Raw genomic sequence first — 24,412 nt, 5'->3', positions numbered from 1 at the left:
CATGTAGTGGCAGTCATGCACACCACATCACACAAGTAAAACACACATGTCCTCAACAAACACGCAGCAACACTCACTGGACTGGGCATCAAAGTCCGGTATCTCTCCCACTCCTTCGACCGATTCATATGGTATGAACTCTGCAATGAGTGACTCATGCGGAGTGAGGTCTTCCTCCTCAGGTGCAGGCCCACTGCCAGTCACCAGAGTCAAGTTGTAATTTGAGACACGCTTAGCCTTAGCGCTGCGTTTGAGGTCATTCCAGCGCTTTTTGCACTCTTGCACCGTGCGCACCTCATGGCCGAATGCACCCACATGTTCCGCAACTTGCTTCCAGTGGGTATCCCGGTGGCCAGCCGTAGTCCGACAATTAGGACCCACTAGCTGTGGTCCCGCACATAGTCCATGAGGAAGTCCAGTTCCTGGTTGCAGAAAGGCTTCTTACTCGACATACAGGAGGTCATGGCTGTGTGTGGGGTCCCAGCCTGTGCTACAGGTGCAACCTTCCTCCTCTTGGATTGTGGCACAGATCCTGGCTGGCAAATGGCGCTCTGATCAGTATGGCCAGTGGCACCAGTGGATTGAGCCAAGGGAGTGGCAGGTGGAGGGACAACCAAAGGCCTGACTTGCGTCAGTGGCAGCTGGGTGCCCTCTAATGGACCCTGCGCAGCAACATCCGCTGTGGCAGGGTGATTGACCGCGACTGTCCTGGTTGGCAGACTCACAACCTGGGTGTTGTTGGCTGCATCTGCCCTGCACTTGCCAACACCCAGCTGTTCGGGGGAGCAGCTGTCATTACTGCCCCAGGGACACATGTCTTGGTCAGGGCAGCCCTGCGTGCACCTACGGTTTCCCTCCTGGCCTGTTGGAAATCTTCCAAGGACTCTTCAAGTGCCAACGCAGCCTGCGCTGGCAGACCGTGAGCCTGGGTGGTGGTGTCCACAGCTGCACCTGCAGCTACCACTACCCTTGGGCCCGTGGCAGTCAATGAAACGGACTGCCGGGTAACACGGGCACCAGTGCCATATGCAGAATATGCATCTCCCGGAACCACAGGGGGTGGTGGCATGACTGCACCGACACTTGGCACAACATCATGCTCAAGTGGCGCACCCCTGTCTCTTTCCCCTCTGCGGCCACCCTGGACACCCTGGAGTCCCCCTACTCCCTGGTCACCCCGGCCACATCCCTGACCACGCCCGCCACGAGGAGGACGCCCAGCTGAGGCGCCCCTCACCTTTGGTGGCCTCCCAACCATGGCACAGATGGAGTAGTGCCGGCACAGATGGAGGAGTGCCAATGGGAGGTGTACACCACAATTGTCCTGGGCAATTGGGGTGAAGGGGGTGGGATTCAAGATGTTAACAGCCCCCCTGCACCTTCAAGGCTGTATGTGACCCCGGTAATTTCTACATGCGTGGAATTAACCTCCCGCAGTATGCGGTGGCACCCAGTAACACGAAAAACACATACGCGTGGGACACGCAGGCTACTATGACATCGAAAATGGGTGTGATACACAGGGGCACCCACAGTGGGAAAAATAGCGTAGTTGTGATGGTGCGCGAAACAACACGAAGTAGCAACACACGTCTGTCTCCACGAAAGGCACGTACAGCGAACTGCTGGCCCCGCTCACCTTTAACCCATGCTGAGGGAAACGCCCATGTGCGTCACATCACTTACACGCGTAGCCCCTTTCCTCGGATTACACGCATTCACACGCGGACGTGCAGTTTTTTCACACGTGCGCTGAACCACTATGCCCAGGTCACGAGGGAAACGCTTATGCGCTAAGGGCCTTTCCTCGAATTACACGCTGATGTGCACTTTTTTCCGTGCCAAATCACTCCGTATCAAGCTGGCCACCCGAAAACACACAGAAGAGCACGCTCCTGCCCAGCAGACCATTTTCTTGCCCCCAAGAGCCCGGAGCATGCTCCCACCAGCCATCTGCTGCTGCCTGCCTGCTGCCCACGTGCCCTGCTATTTGGTGCCTGCATGTCAGCCATCTGCAGGGGTCCAGTTGCTGTGTCCACCTCTGCTGGAACAGAAGACTCCCGACTGGGATACCATCGCTCCACAGCCCAGCCCCAGGACCCAGTTGCCCACCCACGCCTGCCTTGGGGGTCGCCATGTTGGGGCAAACACCATATGAGAACATTGGCGACCCCCAGCCATAGAGGCAGAGGGCCACCAGCGTCAGTGAGAAGGAAGTTGGTGTCCTGGTGGAGCATATCCTGGGGCATTATGATGCCCTCTTCGGAACATCACGCGCCAACAAGGAAGGACAGGAGAGGATCTGGGAGGACACAGTGGTTGCCATCAACGCGGAGGGGTGGAAACCCGCGACATCAAGCACGTCCAGAACCGCTGGGAGGACTTCAGGTCCAGGACCCTCTACAAGGCCCGGCACCTCGCGGAGGGGCGCCGGGTCAGCATGAGCAACATCCAGATGAGGGTCCTGGAACGCGTAGGCCCAGTGCTCCACGCCCATTGTTCATCTTGATATATGTAAATTCTGTAACCTGTGTATACGTAACCATGTAAGCCTTGCATTTAATTGTCACTGCACCCTTTTACTTACGAATCTGGTGCGCTTAACAAATGAATAAGCAAACAAACAAACAAACAAACAACAAACAGATCCTTCGGAGGCAGACCCATCTGGAGTTGAGCAGTAAGCGGCCTAGCATTGCTGTGTGAGACAGGGCATGTTGCAGTGTGCTGGTAGTCTGATACTTGACTGTATGTGTGACATAGGCCATGTATGGATGTGTGTGTGCAGGGACATCATGGTCATGCATGTGAGACCAGTAATGTGTGAACCACATGGACGGTGCATGTGTTCCAATGCAACATGGGGAGCTGTATGCGGAATGCACACATGAATGCATGCCAGTCTCTGTTCTTGGACATCGAGGGGGGTTAGGGATGGGTGCTGCTCTCATGTACATGTATGGTGCACATGTGTGTGTGTCTGAGAAGTGTGTGTGTGACTTTGAAACGCCATGGATGCACGACACATGTCTGTGATGATATGTAGATTCACTCATGCAGTGCGGTCACCGTTGTATCCACTGTGTCTATCCACAGTGTCTTTGGTGTACAAGTCATGATGCATGACCCTCCGTTGATGTGTGTGCATGGGATCAGTGTGAGCCATGATGCATGTGAGTTTGAAGGCAAATTTTGGTTAAAAGAGGCCCTTGAACATGGATGCTGATGTTGATTGCAGGTGCCGTGCCTGTTTCTGCATGTGTGTTGCGTGCATTCACCCATGTGTTGTGGAGGGACAGGATGGAAGTGACATTTGACAGAGCCACTCATGTGTTATTACTTCCTGTCTAGGGGAATACTGTACTGTACCCTGATGTTTGTGTTCTATGTCTCCCTCTATGCAGCGTCAAGTGAAGAAGAGGGCGGAGACAGCGCTGTGGAGCCAAGCGGTGGGGATGCTTCCACCGGGTGGCGACGCAAGGCCCAGCCACCCTCTCAGGAATTGCCATCATCCGGGAGCGAGGGGACTGGTGCCGCGTCTGTCAATACGGCTGTATCGGAAGGGTCGGGTGAACCCCCACAGGGGCTTGCAATATCGGAAGACGGTGTGGAGACATCCAGGTTGGTGGTCTCCACAGAGAAGGAGGAGCCTGCTACTGAGCCGCACATGGGGCCTGGTGGGGGTAGTACCACTGGTGCAAGGGGTGAAGTCCAGGGCCAGGTTCAGGAGGCAGCACAGGTCACCACGGAGGGGCCTGTGCATGTCACTGTCCTTGACCCTGTGACTGCACCACCATGCACCAGCAGGGATGCCCCGTCCCAGGCCCGTGCTCAGGTAGGGGGGAGTGCCACATCATCTGCCTCTCCACTACCTGCGGACGAGGGGTCCCACAACCGTATGAGCTCTGTCCTGGTTGGTGTCGTGTTGCGCACGCGTGGCATTCGTGATGACGTGTGTGCTTCCTGGGCGGAGCACACACGCCATCACAAAGAGCAGCGTCGCGATGTGGCACTGTTAGGAAGGGCCCTGGTCGGTGGGTTCCTACATGTGTCGCGCAACCTGGCGGACCTCTCCTCCTCTGTGGAGATTATGCGCCAGTCATTCTCCCTGCCGTCTTCTGGCCCAGATTCCACCAGGGCCCCCTGTGGACCTGGACTGACCAACACAGCCAGCTTGGTGGAGATCCCATCCCTGCCACTGTCAGGAGTCGGCGGTCCAGCAGGGGTGGGCACCACAACAACTAGAGACCAGCTGATGGAGGATGTGCAGGCATCATCGGACAGGGCACATGGACAGCAGCAGCAGCAGCTCTAAGTGGGAGGAATGATGGCTGGGGGCCATCGACATCAGAGGGGCAGGCATCGGACAGAGGGCAGGAGAACTCTGGAATGGGTGTGTCCTCTGTGTGGCTGCGGTTGGGCCGGCGTATAGATGCGGCGGCGGGCAGAAAAGGCACAGCTCATGATGGTCAGGGCGGAGAACTCCATGCGGAGGGCACTGAGGCGGGCCGAGTGCCTCGAGGCCATTCGCAGGGAGTTGGAGTCCAACATGGCATCGTCCCTGCGAACCCACGGGGCCATGGAAGAGGACCGCCTCCAGGACATCGAGCAGGAGTTCGATGATGCCCTTGCCCGGGAAATCGGGAAGTGAGCCGTCGGACTAGCCCACCGCCATTGTATATAGTTTGTAGTTTTAGGTTTCCGTTATCTTTTTCATTCATTTGGGGCGCTTGGACTATGCCCTGCCTTTTTGTATATAGTTCTTTATTAGGTCGTTTTTTTGGTTAGGTTTCATTTCATTCGCTGGGCTCATGGACCCTGGATTACTTCTTTGTACATAGTTGAACAGTGGATTTATCTATTATTATTTTTCTCACCATGGAGCAATGGATTTTACTGTTTCCGTTTCTTTTGGATTTGATTTGGTGGCCGGAGACTTTGGACACATTTTCATTTCGATTTATTTGGATTCAGACTTCATGTTTTTCTTTTTGTGTTTTGGACATGCTGCATTTCACCTTTTTTTCAAACATTTTTTTCATGTTTTCGTTTGATTACATTCTTTTTGTGTTCAATACATTTTGGTTTATTACTTTGATGTGTTCTATTCTCTCATTGGTTTCTTGCATGTCACGGTGTAGGTTTTCACAATCACCAGCACCCATTGTGTGTGTGTGTGACAGACATGTGGTGATGTACATTCTTGCCATTTGGGTTGTATCATGTAATGGGCAATTCAATGTGAAGGGGATGGGATACTTGGTTGGGTTTTTGCACAGGGATGGCGTGCGGTGGGATTTGGGAGGCCATGAGGCCCATGATTGTGGATCATGATGACGTGTTGGGGGACATGAGTTGGGGCTTGCTTGCAGGTGCCCCTTACTGTTGGGGTGTGGGGGTGCTGGGGGACATGAGTCGTTGCCTGAGCCTCACTGCTGGGGGGTTGGGGTACTCGGGGACATGAGTCAGGGCCTGAGTCTCACTGCTGGGGGGTGGGGATTCTGGGGGACATGAGTCGGGGCCTGCTGGCAGGTGCCCGTCAATGCTGGGTGGGTGGGGGTGCTGGGGGACATGAGTCGGGGCCTGCTGGCAGGTGCCCGTCAATGCTGGGTGGGTGGGGGTGCTGGGGGACATGAGTTGGGGCCTGCTTGCAGGTGCCCCTCACTGCTGGGTGGGTGGGGGTACTGGGGGACATGAGTCAGGGCCTGAGCCTCACTACTGGGGGGTGGGGGTTATGGGGGACATGAGTTGGGGCCTGCTGGCAGCTGCCCCTCACTGCTGGTGGGTGGGGGTGCTGGGGGACATAAATTGGTGATCACTAGTGCAAGGTGACATGGGGCTGGCTGGGGGGCATGCCCATGGTGGATGGGCTGCGTGCAGAACATGACCAGGGGCCGTGGAGGGGGTAGAGGGCACACCTGGGAGGACCCAAACTGGCAATTCATGTGTGGGACTCCCCACGCATCCCACTGGATACACGTACCCTGCTCTGACAGCGAAATTGCATGTGAAACTCCCCGCGAACCCCAGTAATACACGTACCCCGCTCGCACATGGCCAATCGCGTGTGAAAGTTCCTGCGAACCCCCGAAATACATGTACCCCGCTCACACAGGGCCAATCGCATGTGAAACTCCCCGCGCACCCCCTAAATACATGTACCCCGCTCGCAAAGATCCAATCGCGTGTGAAACTCCCCGTGGACCCCAGTAATACACGTACCCCGCTCGCACAGGGCCAATCGGGTGTGAAACTCCCCGCGAACCCCAGTATTACACGTACCCCTCTCGCACAATGCTAATCGTGTATGAAACTCCCCGTGAACTCCAGTAATACACGTACCCCTCTCGCACAGGGCTAATCGCGTGTGAACCTCCCCGTGCACCCCCGAAATACACGTACCCCGCTCGAGTATTCAGAGGGGTGCACAGGGAGTTTTACAGCCATTTTCATGGTTGGGGGCCTGTATGCTGGTCCACTGGCCTGTGCACGATGTACGGGATTTGTGCGCTGTACATGGCACATGGAGAGGGGTTGGGGGCATAACTGGCACTGCTGCAGGGTCGCTGCGCCACTCTGTGCCACAGCTGGTAATGGATTTTAAAATCCATGAATACGCTGTGCGCAGAAATGGATTTTGGTGCACGCGGCTGGCGCAGATTGTCGCACACACACTCTGTGCGCCACTTATGCACTGAATTCTATGAATTACCCCCTGAGTTGTGCAGAATATGCATGGTAAGATTTACATGATTTCCTACGCATAGCAAACAAAAACAAAACAAACATAGATATAAAAACACCAGGAGAACTCTCCTCTCTAGATCCTGTGAATGTATCAAGATATTTCCATCATCGCTTCATTGCTATGCTACACTTTATTTGTAATAAAACTGTTCCTCCCCTCGGAGAAGTACAACACCTCTTTTGGAGAATGGAATATCAAGCCAGAGGAGCACCACACATCCACTTGCTTTTGTGGATTAAAGATGCTGCTAAATTTGGTCAGGACAGTGATGCCACTGTTTTGCAGTTCATCCAAAAATGTGTCACTTGTGAAATCCCTTCACAACGACACATAGTGACCTTCATGCAAACATTTGACAATTTCAAAGACACAAATGTGGGAAATATTGTCATTGCAAATATAAACACAAAGGGAAATACTACACCAAATGCCGCTTTGGTTTCCCTAGACCAGTTTCAACAACAGATCAAGTAAACAACTTAATGTCTTCAGTTAGACATAGTGTCAAAGTTAAATCACCTAAGAACACATAAAAAGAACAGAAGAATCAAAATACATCAATGATTACAATGCAATCATTGCCCTCCTATGGAATGCAAACATAGATGTGCAGTACATTGCAGACAATTCCACTGCAGTTGCACAATATGTCACAGCCTACTTAACCAAAGCAGAGAAAACAGAGCTTCAGGATATCTGGGATTACATATCATGTGACAAAACACTATCACAGACAGTGTACAGTTTAGGCATAAACATGCTCTCTCATCGAGAATGTGGTTTCTATGAAGCTGCAGACCGTTTAACCGGTACTGCCTTGTATGAAAAATCTGAAAATATAGTATGGCAAAGTCTTGGTCTTGCTAAATCTAGAAAAAGAGTTCTCAAATCATATGAGGACATACAAACAGTACCCAAAAATGATACCACCAGCCAAGACATTTTGAAAATAAATGTACTAGACACATACTATCCAAACAGGAGTACTACTTTGGAAATGTAGCCCAAAACTTCACATACAATAATAATATTAAACCAGATGAAAAGAAAGGTAGATACAGAGTGGCAAATTGTGAAGGCAGCTAAGTGAAACTTACCAAACAAAGACTAATTCATCATATCAAATTGTAAAAGACTATGATATACTAGATACTTATGACTCCTATGAAGACACTTTCAAAGCATATGAAAGCATTATAACAGACTAAACTTTACACAGTACAAAACAATGTTGCACAATTAACAGCAACACGAAGAAGAACTCCAGGCCCAACTAGATGTGGACACTCCTGACAGTAGTCAACCTGCTGTAACAGGAAGCCAAGAACCACTCGGATAGCCACTAATAGCAAATGAGGCAGAAGTAGCCATGACAGAAGTAGAAAACACCATATGTGAGTATGAGCAGTCTACAGAAGACTTTGCTGTACTGCAATCACAACTAAACAATGAACAGTGTCGCATTTTCCAAGAAGGGACAAAACAAATTGAACATGGTGTGCAACATGAAAGTAAAAACTGTACCTGCCAAGACTACAAACCTATAATGCAATATTTGAGTAGTCAAGCTGGTTCAGGCAAAACATTCTTAATTAAAATCATCAGCAAGTTCCTCCAACAATTATCAAACAACAAACTGTCAGCTGTTGTAAATGCCCCCACAGGTTTAGCTGCCTACAACATAAGCGGTGTCACTTTACACCGATTACTACTCCTTCCAGTAGAACACCAAAACAAATTAGACTATTACAAACTTTCTACAGAAGCTGCAATGGAACTAGGAGAGTTTTCAAAAAAATGAAAATGCTGCTAATAGATGAGGTGAGCATCGTCTCCAACCTAATGTTGGCTTTGATTCACCTCAGATTACAAGAGGTCCTTAAAACAGACTACCAAGAGCTCTTTGGAGGAAAACACATTATTGTTTTTGGAGAGCTTCTTCAATTGACACCAGTGAAAGGTGAACCTAATTTTAAAACATTAGGGCACAAACTGTGCCGTAAAACTCTTGGCAGCATAGGAAATATCAACCTTTGGCAACATTTCCAATACAGATAATTAATTGAAAACATGAGTCATTCTGCAGACCTCACATACACCAACATTTTTAAAAGTATTAGAGTTGGTGTACTATCTCAAGAAGCACAATCTATATTAAAAACCAGGCACATCCGTGCACTCTATGGCCATAACTCATGTGCTACTGATGTCATGGAACAATTAGCACACAAAAATGTCAATTTTATGTCCTTGATGCTAACTCTTGCAAGGTGTTCAAAATTTAATGAAACAATACTGAAAAAAGAAATGCATCCAATAGTTAAAATCTGCTCCACAGACAAACTGGACGTACATGGTATGACACTACCCATGTGTCAACAAGCCACAACAAGGCTCAACACCTTGGAAAACTCTATCTCTAACAGAGCTGGTTTGGAGAAAATAATGCTTAAACGTAACCTTGACTTGGACCAAGGACTAGTTAATGGAGCACTTGGGACAGTTGTTGGCTTTCAAACATACCCACGTGACAACAACATTAAATTTGTCAATATTCTCTTCGACAAACTATCAGAAGTTAAAAGATAGGACATTCAAAAGCCTTCTTCCTTCTTTTCAAATACATGTATGTACGCAGAGAACAATTTTCTCTAACACTAGCATACACAATCACCATTCACACCTCACAAGGTCTTACCCTAGAAAAAGCATTGATAGATATTTGTAGCACAGACTTTAAAGAAGGCATGAGCTATGTAGCGCTCTCACACTTACGTATGCTTGACAGATTGTTTCTAATCTGCCTTGATGCAAGCAAAGTAAATGCTGATATGTCTTGTATTCTAGAATACAATAGACTGTGTTCACTCTACAACCCCTATCTAAAAACCTATCCTGTTCTGCAAAAAGCAAAATGTTGTAAAAGAAAACTACTTCAGACTCAAACTAGGCAGGATCTCACTGCAATTCCTCCAAAGAAAGTAAAAGAAGATAATACTTCATCAAGGACCAAAACCAAAGAATAATCTACTGCTCAAAGTAACTCAAATTACTCCGAACAAATGACTTGGACACAGAACTGTCAGGTCCATTCAAGTTTTCAAATACAACTGTTGTAAATTGTGATGCAAATGTAGCAATCAATATTCTATTCCAATTGACACCAATTATTGACAACATTTACTTACACGGTACAGACAAAACTTACAGTGTTTCTGGAATAAGGCAGGAATTAGACTAGTGTGCTGGAATGGTCAAATTCACTATAAACTCACAAGAAGATCCACAAGAATGTCTAATGTACTTATTACAACTACTGGAAAAACAAAAACATACCTATAAATGAAATCTTGCAGATTTCATACATATAGAAACAAAAATTTACTCTTTGCAGGCATGTAGTACAAGAGGACATTTCTAATGAACACTTTGTGTATGTATCCATACCTAACTGTGAATCCATTCCATTTCAGCAACTTGTACAAAATTTAAACCATGGCAGATTATGTACTACCTGCAATTCCGATAATCGTTCCACCTTACAAATATAGACACATAGTAAATACGTAATAGTATTGCTTTTACGTTATAATGCAGATGGTACCAAAAACAACTGCATGCTGACTGGATTCACACATGGTCAAGTATCACTTGGTAAGAAAACCTTCTACAACAATATGTATAATCTATCACACATAAACCACAACCAATGCAGGTCACTACACTGCATATATAAAAAAAGTATTGTGGATGGTTTGAATGTAATGATACTACCACTTCTCTAAAACAGATATTACAAGCAAATCTTGTAAACGCTTTCTTAATATTCTGAAAACCAAAATGTAATAACTAATCTGTGCATAAACATTAATAAAACTTCAATTAGAAATCTATAAACAGTTATAATACGCCAACAGGTATGTAACTGCCCCAAGATTATGTAACAACCAAACAGATAAATCAATACCACTGAATTATAAAAAGAAATAAACAGTTAGAATACGCCAACAGGTATCTAACTGCACCAAGATTTTGCAACAACCAAACAAAATCGCAAACACAATTGGTCTGTATTGTGTAAGTAAATGTAGTCAACAATTGGTGGCAATTGAAATAGAATATTTATTGCTACATTTGCAGATCAATTTACACCAATTATATATGAACATTTGAATGGACCAGATAGTTCTGTGTCCAAGTGATTTCTTCGGAGCGGGTGTTGCTTCTTTGAAGAAGTACCTGAGTTACTTTGAGTAGTACATTCTTCTTTGGTTGTAGTAATTTATGAAGTATTAACTTATTTTATTCTCTTTGGAGGATTTGCAGTGAGGTCCTGTTGCATTTCTGTTTGAAGTAGTTTTCTTCTACAATGTTTTGCTTTTTGTGGAACAGGATAGGTTTTCAGATGGGGTGTATAGTGAACGTAGTCTTTTGTATTCTAAAATGCAAGGAATATCAGCGTTTACTTTACTTGTATCAAAGTTGATTAGAAATAGACCGTCAAGTGTACGAAAGCGTGATAGTGCTACTTAGCTCATTCCTTCTTTAAAGAATGTGTTCCCAATATCTATCAATGCTTTATCTAGGGTAAGACCTTGTGATTTGTGAATGGTGACTGCGCATGCTAGAGTTAGAGAAAATTGTTCTCTGTGTACATACATATCTTTGAAAAGAAGGAATCGAGCTGTTGTACTTTTGATAGTTTGTCAAAGAGAATATTGACAAACTGAATGGTATTGTCACATGGGTATGTTTGAAAGCCAACAACTGTACCAAGTGCTCCATTAACTAGTCCTTGCTCCATGTCAAGGTTATGTTTAAGCATTACTCTACAGTTTAAAGATAATTTTATTATTTTCTCCAAACCAGCTGTTTTGGAGGTAGAGTTTTCTAAGGTATTTAGGGCCGCATTACAAGTTGTGCGGAATGCGTTTAATGGAGCCGGTAATGGTGCCAGCGACGTTAAACGCATTCCGCACTATTACAAGGTTCCCTCATGGGAAGGATGTGGATGTCTGGTTTATCCAGACGTCCATAGCGGGTCCCGCGAGGAAACCAGGGAGCTAACAATGGGCCCTCTTGTAATGGGCCCGTTGTTCGCTCCCTCCCCATTCCCATTGAGCCATATGGGGGCTCGAATGGGAATGGGGAAGGTCTGGGTTCCCGGAATGGGGAAATACCGGGCCCTTCATACTCGTAATGGTCCGGTATTTCCCCATTCAGGGAACCCAGATCCAGACACCGTTTTGGAGGCAGCCATGGCGCCAATAGCGCCATGGCTACCTCCAAAGCAATAATGAGGGCCTTAGTCTTGTTGTAGCTTGCTGACACATGGGTAGTGTCATACCATGTACGTCCGGTTTGTCTGTGGAGCAAATTTCAATTATTGGTTGCATTTCTTTTTTCAACATTCTTTCATTGAATTTGGAACAGCTTGCAAGAGTTGGCATCAAGGACATACAATTGACATTTCTGTGTGCTAATTGTTCCATGACATCAGTAGCACATGAGTTATGGCCATATAGTGCATGGATGTGCCGGGTTTTTAATATTGCTTGTGCTTCTTGAGATAGTACACTAACTCTAATACTTTTTAAAATGTTGGCGTAGGTGAGGTCTGCAGACTGGCGCATGTTTTCTGTTAATTCTCTGTATTGGAAATGTTGCCAAAGATTAACATTTCCTATGCTGCCAACAGTTTCACAGCAGAGTTTTTGTCCTAAGGTTTTAAAAATAGGTTCAACTTTCACTGGTGTCAATTGAAGAAGATCTCCGAAAACAATAATGTGTTTTCCTCCAAAGAGCTCTTTGTGGTTTGTTTTGAGTACGTCTTGTAATCTGAGGTGAATCAAAGCCAACATTAGGTTGGAGACCATGCTCACTTCATCTATTAGTAGCATTTACATTTGTTTTAACACTCTGTGTAGTTCCATTGCAGCTTCTATAGAAAGTTTGTATTATTCTAGTTTATTTTGGTGTTCTACTGGAAGGAGTAGTAATTGGTGTAAAGTGACACCACCTAATATGTAGGCAGCTGAACCTGTGGGGGCAGTTACAACAGCTGACAGTTGTTGTTTGTCAATTGTTGAAGGAACTTGCTGATGATTTTGATAAAGAATGTTTTGCCTGAACCAGCTTCACCACTGACGTATAGTAGTATAGGTTTGTAATTTTGGCAGGTACATTCTTTATTTTCATGTTGTCCACCAGGTGCAATTTCTTTTGTTACTTCTTGAAAAATGGTACGCTGCTCTTCATTCAGTTTTGATTGTAGTGCAGTTAAGCCTTCTGTATCTTCTTCATAGTGACACATGGGCCCTCATTACGACCCTGGCGTTAAACAATGGCGCTATTAGCGCCATGGTTAACGCCGGTAATGTACCAGATCTGCCATGGTGACATGGGGAATTACCGCCCCATTCCAAGGTTGGCGGGGCGGTAATTCCCCATTTACCATTGGCCCTTCCCCATTTCCATTTTTGCCCCATAGGGCTCAATGGGAATGGGGAAGGCAGTAATTACGGTACAGCAAAATGTGGTACCGTAATCACCTTCAAGGTCCCTTTGCGGGCCCTTACCTTAACGGCTGGAACAGACCAGCCGTTAAGGTCGGGACCCGCAAAGGGACTTCATAGTCAGGTGTTAAGGGATTACCAGTACCGGTACCCTTACCGGTACCGATAATCCCTCAACACCAGGGTCATAATGAGGGCCATGGTGTTTTCTACTTCTGTCATAGCTAATTCTGCCTCATTTGCTATTAGTGGCTGTCCCAGTGGTTCTTGTCTTCCTGTTACAGAAGGTTGACTATTGTTGGGAGTGTCCTTATCTAGTTGGGCCTGGAGTTCTTCTTCGTTTTGCTGTTCATTGTGCAACATTGTTTTGTGTTGTGTAAAGATTACACTGGTTATAGTGCGTTCATTTGCTTTGAAATCATCTTCATAGGAGTCATAGTTATCTAGTATCTCTTTTTCTTTTCCTCATGGTTTACAAAGTTATAGCAGGGACGTGTAATATAGTTCTTTATTTTTAAGAGTTTTTTTAAAAAAAATAAAGTTCTATTAACATTTTTAGGTTATTACATCGTGTCTGCCGTTTCAACCATAAACTTTTACAGAAAGCGAAAAGAAACATCTTGATAATAACCCTTCTCCCCCCACCCTCCTCAGCCAATGATCGAGTGTTGTTTTCAAATATGTCCAACAGGCCCACAGAGTTCATTCGTAGACTTCGACTGTCCGATTATTTCTTGCACACATGTCATGGGCTCAGTTCGTAGGTGCCTCACTGAAACGGTACCTTATAGGTTGGTTTGTGTATGTGGGGCGTCCTTTTGATCGTAACCTGGTGACAAGACATGTCTCCAGGTATTGGTTCCTCCCTTCAGGCTGGGCGTTCATATTTTTCGAAAAAGGGGAGCCAGAGTTCCTCAATGTTGGTCCTAGACTCATCGAGGACATGTGTTAAGAACTCCATGTCATATATGGCCCGAACCCTGTTGACCCATTCCTTCTCCCTGGGCATGTGCGGGGTCATTTTTGGGCCAGAGAACACCTGGCTGCCACTAGCATCACCTGTAGCATTTGCCCCTGGGTGTCTTTGTGGTCGTCCCCTACCCCAATCCCAAAGAGAATCAACCAAGGGCACATAGGTCTGCGGATTCCGACAACTCCCCTGATCCAGGACAGGACCTCCCCCCAGTACGACTGCACCCTGGGACACGCCCACCACATGTGAATGTAATCACCCTTTGTTTTGCGACATTTCCAGCAGTGGGGGCCGTAACCCGGGCTCATTCTGGCGATCCTCTGTGGAGGATAGTGCCACCTGTGTAGCACTTTTAAGGCTTGGTGCGGGTACTGAGGGGAGGTCATTGAGCGGTGGGCTCGGATGCACATCTTCGTCGACCTCTTGTCTTCTATGGCCACCCCCAGATCTTTCTCCCATTGCGTCCGTGCTGGCGGGGTGTCCCTTGGAGTTGAAAACAGGAGGAGTTTGTATAGGTGGGATATGACCCCCTTCGAGCCCTGGGTGGAGATGATCATTTTCTTGAAGTCTGTTAGGTCCCTCCTGAGGGTATCACCCCATGAAGGCTCAGTAAGAACCCCCTTGAGTTGGAGATAGCAGAATGGTGACAGTTTTCCCAAACCTAAGGCTTCCTCAAGACCCAGCAGCGGCATGAATGACCCTCCCTCCCACAGGTGGCCCACCCTGGTGAGACTTGCCTCGTACCACTGCTGATAGGTGGCTGGTTCGGCCACTTTATCTATGAACGGAGGGGCCAAAATGCAGCTCAACGGGGAGGGCCAGGTAGTGAGCCATCTGTAGAAACCTCCCTCCTTCCAGATAGCCCAAAGGACTCCCAGTACTGGGTGGTTTATAACACTTTTGGGGACCTGTGATCTCGGGACCCATAGCCACTCATCAAGCGTAACCGGGGCAAGTAACCTGTTGTCTAGGGCCACCCATTGCTTTTCTGTCCCAGGGTTGAAATGGTCTACGAGGGTCCTCAATCGGGCTGCCCTATAGTATGTATCAAAATCTGGAAACCCCACCCCGCCGTCCTCCTTGGGTCACATTAATACGTCATATGAGATCCTATGTTTCTTGCCCGCCCAAAGAAACCTGACTAAGGTGTGTTTTATTGAATTTAAGAAGGTCTTGGGTACCTGGACGGGGAGCATCTGGAAAAGAAACAGGAACTTGGGGAGGACCACCATTTTGATCAGATTAGGGCGTGCCATCCATGAGAATCCCGATCCCGCCCACCTCTCTATCCCCCTCTTGACTTCTGTCCATAGCGGGGTGAAGTTGTTAGGAAAGAGGTCAGCAGGGTTGGCTCTGATCTGGATCCCCAAGTGCCGAAACCCATCTCTTTGCAGCCGGAAGGGGAGTTCCTCCGCGTATTTTGTCTCCGTTTCCAATAGGTGACTCCCTATAAATGCCACTGATTTACCCAGGTTACCCTTGAACCCCGATAGATCCCCATAGTGTGCCAGTCCCCGCATTACGTGGGGAACCGTTAGTGAGGGCCTGGTGACATAGAGGAGGGCGTCGTCGGCGAATAGGCTGATTTTACAGTGGGAATCGCCCACCCGGACTCCGCTGATCGATTCATCATTCCTTACTGAAATCACCCAGGGCTCCATGACCAGGGCATATATCAGGGGGGACAGAGGGCCGCCCTGTCTTGTACCTCTCCCTAGAGGGAAGGCCTCTGACTCCATACCATTAGCGACTACCTTGGCCGTGGGTGCTGAGTACAGTGCCGACGTCCAACCCAATCATCTCTGGCCCATCCCCAACGCTGAGAGGACCTCCCCCATGAATGCCCAGCTGACCCTGTCGAAGGCCTTTTCTGCATCCAAAGCCAGCACTAGGGTTCCCTCGTCTCGGGTCACCTTTGAGTTTAACACGTGGAGAGTTTTACGCATACTGTCAGAGGCTTGCCTGTCGAGTATGAAGCTAGCCTGATCCGGGTGGACCAGGCGGGGTAGACATTTCTCTAGGCGGGTTGCGAGCACTCTGGCGAAGATCTTGGCATCGAGGTTCAGGAGTGAAATGGGTCTATAAGAACCACACTCTGCCAGATCTCTTCCCGGTTTCGGGATTACTGTGATGAGGGCCTGCAGGAAGGTGGGAGGGATTGTGTCCTGATTTCTGATTTGATTGAATAACTTGGCTAGGGGTTCCGTTAGCGTCGGTCGAAACTGTTTGTAGAAGTCAGCCGTATACCCATCGCTCCCCGGGGCCTTTCCCACTTTTAGTCTTTTTATGGCTGCCTCGACCTCTTCCACAGCTATGTCCGCCTCCAGTTCCTGCAGTTCCCCCTCTGTAAGCCAGGGCAGTGGGTGCTCCCTCAGATATGCCTGTATGTCCTCCACTGATTCCCCTTCCTGCCTTGTATAGAGTTCCCTATAGAAAACAGCGAAGGAGTCGACTATTTCTCCTTTTTTGTTGCGCCTGTTGCCCCAACTATCCCTAATAGGCCCGACCCTCCTCTCCAGTCTGCATCCCTAGCCCTACACGCAAATAATGCTCCCACCCTGTCTCTCCTTTCGTAATACCTCTGCCTCGTGTACCTCATTTTCTTAACCACCTCCCCTATGAGGACTGTGTGCAGTGCCTGTCTCTTCTCTCTCATTTCCGTCTGGAGGGATACCCTGTCCTCCCCATCCTGGTTGAGCCTGGCCTGTAGGGCCTTCAACTCTGCTCGTAACTTGTGTTCTATGAGTCCTCTCTCCCGTTTGCGTCTAGCGCCCTCAGTCATGAGGAGACCACGGAAGGTGGCCTTAGCCACCTCCCACACTGTCACCATATCCGTCTCCCCATTATAGTTTGTTTCAAAATATGCCTCCATTTCCATTCTCAAGAAGTCTTTAAACACTGGGTCCCTCAAGAGAGTATCATTACATCGCCAGCGTGAGGATCTGGGGGAGAGGGGCAGCGACCAGGTTGCCACTAGTAACTCGTGGTCAGACCATGTTATTGTCTCAACCTTTGGGACCATGGCCACCCCCCCTTCCTCTGAGGTCAGGAGCAGATCAATTCTAGTATATGTGTGGTGAGGGGAGAAGAAGGTGTATCCCCCCGGACCGGGGTATGCCGAGCGCCAGACGTCTGTCCAGAAGTGTTCTTTTAGGAGGGTCTGCAATACTAGGTTATCTTTAGTGACCGCCTTTTGTTCGGCCCCTCTCGCTGTCCACCAGTCCAATTTGGGGTCCTTAATAAGATTAAAATCGCCCCCCAGTATCATGACTCCCTCTGCCCAATCATCCATTACCCTTAGGATCTGGGTCAGGAATTGTATCTGGCCTGAGTTGGGGGCGTATAGGGTGGCCAGGGTGACCCGTTCGCCTTCGCAGGTGCCCTTGATCCCCAGGAACCTCCCCCCGAAACCTCGCTTGGTTTCTATGTTTGAGAGTTGGAATGTTTTGTTCAAGAGGATACCGACCCCTTCCTTCTTTGAACTTCTATGGGAGGCCCAGTATTTGGACCCTATTTCCTTCCCCTTGATAGGTGATTCTTTCCCCTGTTTATAGTGGGTTTTCTGTAGGAAGAGCACCATTAGCTGTTGTTTGCGGAACATGTTGCTAGTCAGCGATCTTTTGTTTTGGGAGTTTAGGTCCTTGACATTTAGTGTGCCTATCTTGCATTCAACCATGGTCGTCTTTGGAGTCTACTTCCCTTTGCTCCTTGGTGTAGTTCTGGTGTGGGTCCGCTGCTGGACGTTGGACTCTGTATCGATCAGGCTAACCCCCCTCCCTCCAACCCCTCTTGGTGTCTCCATCATCTTCTCCCCTTTGGTCCTTCCCCACCCCCACCCCTAACCCAATCCCCCCCTGCCCTCCCACCCCCATTCCCCCACTTTATAAGGCGTCCGTCCACGTCCCCCCAACAGATGTCAGGATTGGTCAACAAACCACCAAGGACTCTAACCCCAGCCCCGGGTTTTTCGTGTAATTAGGGAATCCCGTTTCCTTCTTTTAATGTGGGACGACCCCACTCAGACCTCGGCTCAAGTGCCCGAGGTGGGATCTTGGAACCATGGTCGCCCACCCCCCCTGTTACCTCAAACTCGGAACCCGTGCACGGGTCTGCTTAACAGTGTAGACAACATTTGGTGAACATCCACCAGCCCTGTAACCCTGAGGGCCAAACACTATGCCAACGTGGTGCGTGTCCGTAGTGCCTCCGGCCCTCAACTCCACCAGTCACACCGCCCAGTGACAATGGGCATAAGAGAATTTCCTCCCCCTCTGTGGAGGTGGCGCTGTTACTTCGGGTGGTCCTCCAAGGCCGTTGATGGATGTCTGGTTTTTTGGAACTTGCGGGCCCCCTTGACCTTAGTTTTGCCACTGAGCTTCTCCAGTCTGCTAGGGCCTCATGGGGGGTCCCGGGCCTCTCCTCCTTGGTCACCGGAATAGCCGGCGCGGTCGCCCACTAAGTCATGCGTGACCCATTGGATGTCCTCTTCCGACACTAGATGGTGTCTCTCCCCCTGCCACTCGAACGTCAGGTAGAAGGGATGGCCCTAGCGGTACCTGACCCCCTTTCCCTGAAGCCATCTGGTGAGGTTTCCACACTTCTTTCTCATTGCCAGGGTGAGGGCTGAGAGGTCCTGGAAAATAGCCACCCTAGAGTCTCCGTATTGAATATTGCAGAGGTTCCTTGCTTTCTCTAGGATCTTGGCTTTGTCCTTGTAGTAGTGTAGGCAGGCTAGCACCAAGCGCGGGCCTCTGCCCCCTCCGCCCGCACTGTGGACCCTGTCGAATTTGATCTCACTATCAGCATCCGCCCCATGACAATCCTTATGATGTTGTGCACTTTGCCCTCCAAGCCTTGTATACTTTCTCCCTCCGCTTCTACTAATCCGAAAATGCGCAAGTTGTTTCTCCTCTCCCTATTTTCCATGTCATCCATCTTGAGCGGGAGTTCTTCTTCGCGCCGTTCCATTTCTTGGAATCTGGCTTCCATCTGGGTCTCTAGGAGTGCTTTGGAGAGCTGGTTGTTTTCGACTCCTCCATTCGGTCCTCTAAGGTGGTGACTTTGGTTGTGAGGTCGGCCCATGTCACCCATGTCAGTCCTTATCCCACGAATCTCCTCCAGGATCATCTGGATATTGTTCTGGATGGCGCCCAGGTCGGGAGGCGGGGTGGATGGGCCTCCGGTAGCCATGGCGCCTTCGTTGGCCACAAATTGGTATTTAGACAGACTCTCTCTCCAGCTCATGGGGTGCTTGTTCTGGCCGATATCTATCGGAGCATGTAGTTTAGCCTGTGGCCGTGTTGGAACCCACCAGGATGGGGGGGTGGGGATGCGTAGTTCATAGTTACTGGCACCCAGTGGGGGTCGGGTTTGCGCAGAGAGGGTAGGCGCCCCATTGATGGTGATCTCTGGGTTCCTTGGCGAGTGGGCTCCAGATTCTTAGCGGTCTAGGCAACACTGCGCGGTGTGCTCTGGGGTGGGGAGCGCCCTGTGCAGCCATCCGGGGTCAAGCGCGGGCAGCCATCCGGGGTGAAGCGCGGGCAATGTCCTCTGTATTGCACCCTGAGGTCAAGCCTCTTTCCAGGTGGCCCTCCCCCGTGGGCTCAATTCCTGACGGGAGTAAATATGGGTGTCGGCGTGTGGCTTCCTGTGGTCCCCAGTTTGTAGGTACAAGGGCGCGCTCCCGCGATGGCCCGAACTGGGGGGGGGGGGTGAGGCCTCTCTGGATTCACCTCTGCCCCAGATGAGTCATGGGGGGATATGGCTCGGGCCTCACCGAGATGGGGGGTCCTCATCTGGTATCCCAAATGCCTCCTTTCAATGTTCACTGCGGGGGGGGGGCACGCTCCCACATCGGCCCCCGGTGCTTCCCTCCGTCTGGTAGCTGGGGCTGAGGTAGTCTCTGGTAGATGTTAGCCCCGAGCAGGCGGCTCATGGGCAGGGAGGCATAGCACTCTCGCCCCGCGGGACCGCCCCACAGCGTTCTCATTGGTGGGTCCGTGTCTGGAGATCCGGTTGCCCCCTCTCTGCATGCGTCGCCGATGAAGGGTGCGGGGGGCGCGCTCCCGCGTTGGCCCCACCCCAGTGTTTAGACAGGCCTGGAGGCAGGGGCTGGGGTGGCACTGCTCCTCGTATATTCCAGCGTGTGAGGCCACTAGGTCCACGAGGTGGGTGGAAGTGCCGGGCTCCTGTCCCACGGGGCTGCGCAGCAACGGCCGCACGGAGCCCAGTGTGGAAACTGGGACACGGAGCCTCGGCGTCTCACAGGATGACAGCTGCAGTTCCTCGCTTCTTTTGCCGCGGCCTCCTCCTTCGCCGTGGTGGACTCCTTCCTCTGTGTTCCAGTGCGACTCCAGCAGTCCGTGCGGGACACGGCCGCAGAGGCTTCCCCCCAACGCGTCGCTGCAGGTTGTGGGGGAGGGGCCACGAGGGCCCTTGAACCGCAGAACTCGGCCCGGGAGTGTCGGACAGACTCCGAAGTTGGACCCAGGGGGGGGCCACAGTCTCATGCGGTGTCGACTGGGAGTCGTGTCACTGGCGGGGCCCCCGTTCCCTCTCTTCTCCTTGTGTTACCCGGGGCTGGGTAGGGAGCTCAGAGCTCAGGCAGCCATCTTGCCCGCGCCCCCTGGTGGCCTCCCCTGTTGAAGAGTTTTTAATGACAATTTGATATGATTAATTAAGCTTTGTTTGGTAAATTTCACTAACAATTTGTCACTCTGATTCTACCTTTATTTTCATCAGGTTTTATATTATTTTTGTATGTGAAGTTTTGGGCAATGTGGTACAGACACATGGTTTCCAAAGTGGAACTGCTTTTTTGGGTAGTATGTGTCTAGTAATTTGTTTTTCCAAATGTCTTGGCTATTGGGATAATTTTTGGTTATTGTTTCTATGTCGTTGTATGATTTGAGAACTCTTTTTCTAGATTTAGCAGGACCAAGACTTAGCTATACTATAGTTTCAGATTTTCCATACAAAGCAGTACCGGTTAAATGATGTGCAGCTTCATAGCAGCCACAATCTCTATGAGAGAGCATTTTTATGCCTAAACCGGGCAATTTCTGGAACAGTATTTTGTCCGATGATCAGTCATTCCAGAGGTCTTAAAACTCTGTTTTTCCTGCTTTGGTTAAGTAGGCTGCAACATATTGTGCAACTGTAGTGGAATTGTTTGCATTGTACTGCACATCTACGTTTGCATTCCATAAGAGGCCAATGATTGCATTGTAATCATTGATATATTTTGCTTCTTCTGTTCTTTTTATGTAATATGTGTTCTCAGGTGATTTAACTTTAACACTATGCCTAACTGACGACATGAAGTTGTTCACATCACCTGTTTCTGTAACTTGTCTAGGGAAACCAAAGCAGCATTTGGTGTAGTATTTCCCTTTGTTTGTTTATTTGTAACAACAATATTTCCCACATGTGTGTCTTTGAAATTTTACAATTTGTGCATGGAGATCACTATTTGTTGCTTCTGATGGAATTTCACAAATTACATATTTTTTTGATAAACTGTAAAAGAGTGGAATCACTGTCTTGACCAAATTTAGGAGCATCTTTAATCCATAAAAACATGTGAATATGTGGTGCTCCTCTGGCTTAGTATTCTTTTCTCCAAAAGAAGTGTTGCACTTCTCCGAGCGGAGGAACAGTTGTATTACAAATAAAGAGTAACATAGCAATGAAGCAATGATGGAAATATCTTGAAACATTATCAGGATCTAGAGAGCAAAGTTCTCCAGGTGTTTTTGTTTGACATGCTTAGGAAATCATGTAAATCTTTCCATGCATATTCTGCACAACTTAATGTAACAAACCAAGTGGGCCGGCCAAGGTTTCTTATCATACAACATACATCTCTGTGATGTCGGAATCAGTACTCTTTACTATCACGCATGTTTGCTAACAGATTTGTAATGCTTGATTGTAAAACCTCATCTATTTCTTGCACTTTTTGTAGTAATTGCGTAGCTGACATATTTTGAACGTGGGTACCTGATTTCAATGTGTGTGCAAATCCGTAGCATAGAGTTGCTCGTTCACTTTCAAAGAGTAGGTGGAATATGTAGTCCACATTTTATCTAAATGTGGAATCTGCAGAATACATTCGTAACAAACAGTATTCTGATGCTGTTATCTGAATGGGTCTAACATCGTACCTTCCTCCTTTCCCAGTAGGAAAGAGTAGATGTTTCTAGTGCATCATCTATGGTGTCATTAGAGTGTAATGGGTGAATTGTATAATGGTCTAAAATATTGGATACTGTGTCAGGATGTAGAAGTTCAAATTGACCAGTTTCTGGTGACTCTTGAATTATTTCAGTGGTTTCCCTCAAGTTTTCTTCAATGTTTATTTCTTTGTAGTATTCATTATTGTCTTTTAGATATTGCAAGGATTGTCTAACTTTATGTAAGTCTATGGGTTGTTGCCATTTTTTTTGTCTTTTGTAGGTACACCACTTACTAAGACAATTAAAGATTGCTCTATTGGACGTTGCCCTCCCAGAGTGTGCACATTTTCTTTCAGATCTTATGGTAAATAAACTACTTAGCCACAAATGCCTTTCACTAATTCAGAGGGAGGTAATTTTGCTGTTTTTGGTTGAAGGCGTATTATTGCTTGAAATGGGTGCACTGTTTGAATTATGATGTTCTCATAAAAATTGAGTTGTTGCAGGGGTTTTGGTAGTTATTTGTGATAGCACGTGAAGGAGTTTGGTTGTTGTCAAGTTTTGTAGTTCAGTAAGTGCAAAGTATTAAGGGGTCAGTTATTTCATATTTGTTTTCTGCTATAAGGTAGAGAGCTAATTCAAACCATTTGGAATCTTCATTGTCTTCTATTTTGTATGTTATGTCTACAGTTTGTGTGTTACTTTTATAAAAAGTTCTGCGGCAACACACACACACATGGTTTGGTACTTCAGCGGATGTGCTTTTAATTTTAGCATTTCTTTTTTGTATGTGAGTAGTAGAAGTTTGCCATCTGTACAATTTTTGCTAGTCTGTTGTAAAGCTATTGCATTTTGTAAGTGGCTTTCACTTCCAAAATATTTTCTCTGGATATGCTCTATTTATTCTAGTAGGTCTTTGGCTGCACCATGTAGAAGATTGTTATTTAAATTGGCTAGTACTAAAGCAGGAGTTTTAGCATAGTACAGTTTATAGACTAGATTTCTTTTTGATATCATTTTGATATGATGGAAGGTGCTTTTGCAAATAGGTCCTGAAATGCAGGCTAATGAATGTCCTTGTAGTCCTGTGCATTTGCGCACTGGACAGGTTTCCATATTTTGTAGTAGTTTCATTCTGTTTTTGTCTTTGCCTTTCACATATTGATTGATGAACTGGTGTAAAGATTTGAAAGATTTTTTGGCAATGTTACACATTGACGTGCATGGCCATTTGTATACTGGACGTTCTGGTTCAGTCGAATGGAGAGGTGATACTGAGTTTTCTGGGGATATTTTTGTAAGCAGTATTTCTTGTTCCATTATGGTATTATTAAGTTTTTCATACCCTCATCCACTGCTATGTATGCCAATTGTGTTTGTTTGCTTTTGTTTGTATGCTTCTTCATTAAAATATGGTTCTGTGCTCGTGGTGTGACTCCATTCACCTCCACAGATATTTAAGAAGTTATTTTTGTTGACATTCCGTTTATTGAGAAGTGTTTTTTGTAATTTAGTAGTTAGTTTGTTAGTGGTTTCATTCTGTTTAACACTAAAATAAATAACTTCCTTTTGAGAAGGATTGCACACTCTATCTAAGCTTCTAAGATTACTTTTCTACGGTAGGTTTTAAGGGTTGTGCATGATTTCTCTCCTGTTTTTTTAAGATTCTGAAGGACTCTGTGCGGAACATTTTTTGTAAAATACTTTTTTTGCTATGGTTACTTGCCAATACATCAAGATTTATAGGAGCAGTGTTAGCAATAGTGGTAGCTGAATTCCTGTTAATTACTTTCTGTTTCCTTTTACATTTTGAAAGAGGAGGGAATGTTTTTGTATTGGAAGCTTGTTTTGTTTCGCTTACTCTATTAGATCTTTTGTTTGAACTTTTTGTACAAATTCTGCTAGAGATGGATGCTTATTTTGGACACCTTTATTTTAATTTGCTCTACTTCTGCCTTGCTTTCTATGGACATGCTTTTCGGTATGCATTCTTTGGGGT

This window comes from Ambystoma mexicanum, chromosome 12 (assembly GCF_040938575.1).
Source record: "Ambystoma mexicanum isolate Mex_15411 chromosome 12, UKY_AmexF1_1, whole genome shotgun sequence".
Lineage (NCBI taxonomy): Eukaryota > Metazoa > Chordata > Amphibia > Caudata > Ambystomatidae > Ambystoma > Ambystoma mexicanum.
Note: the sequence above shows the minus strand (reverse complement) of the source record.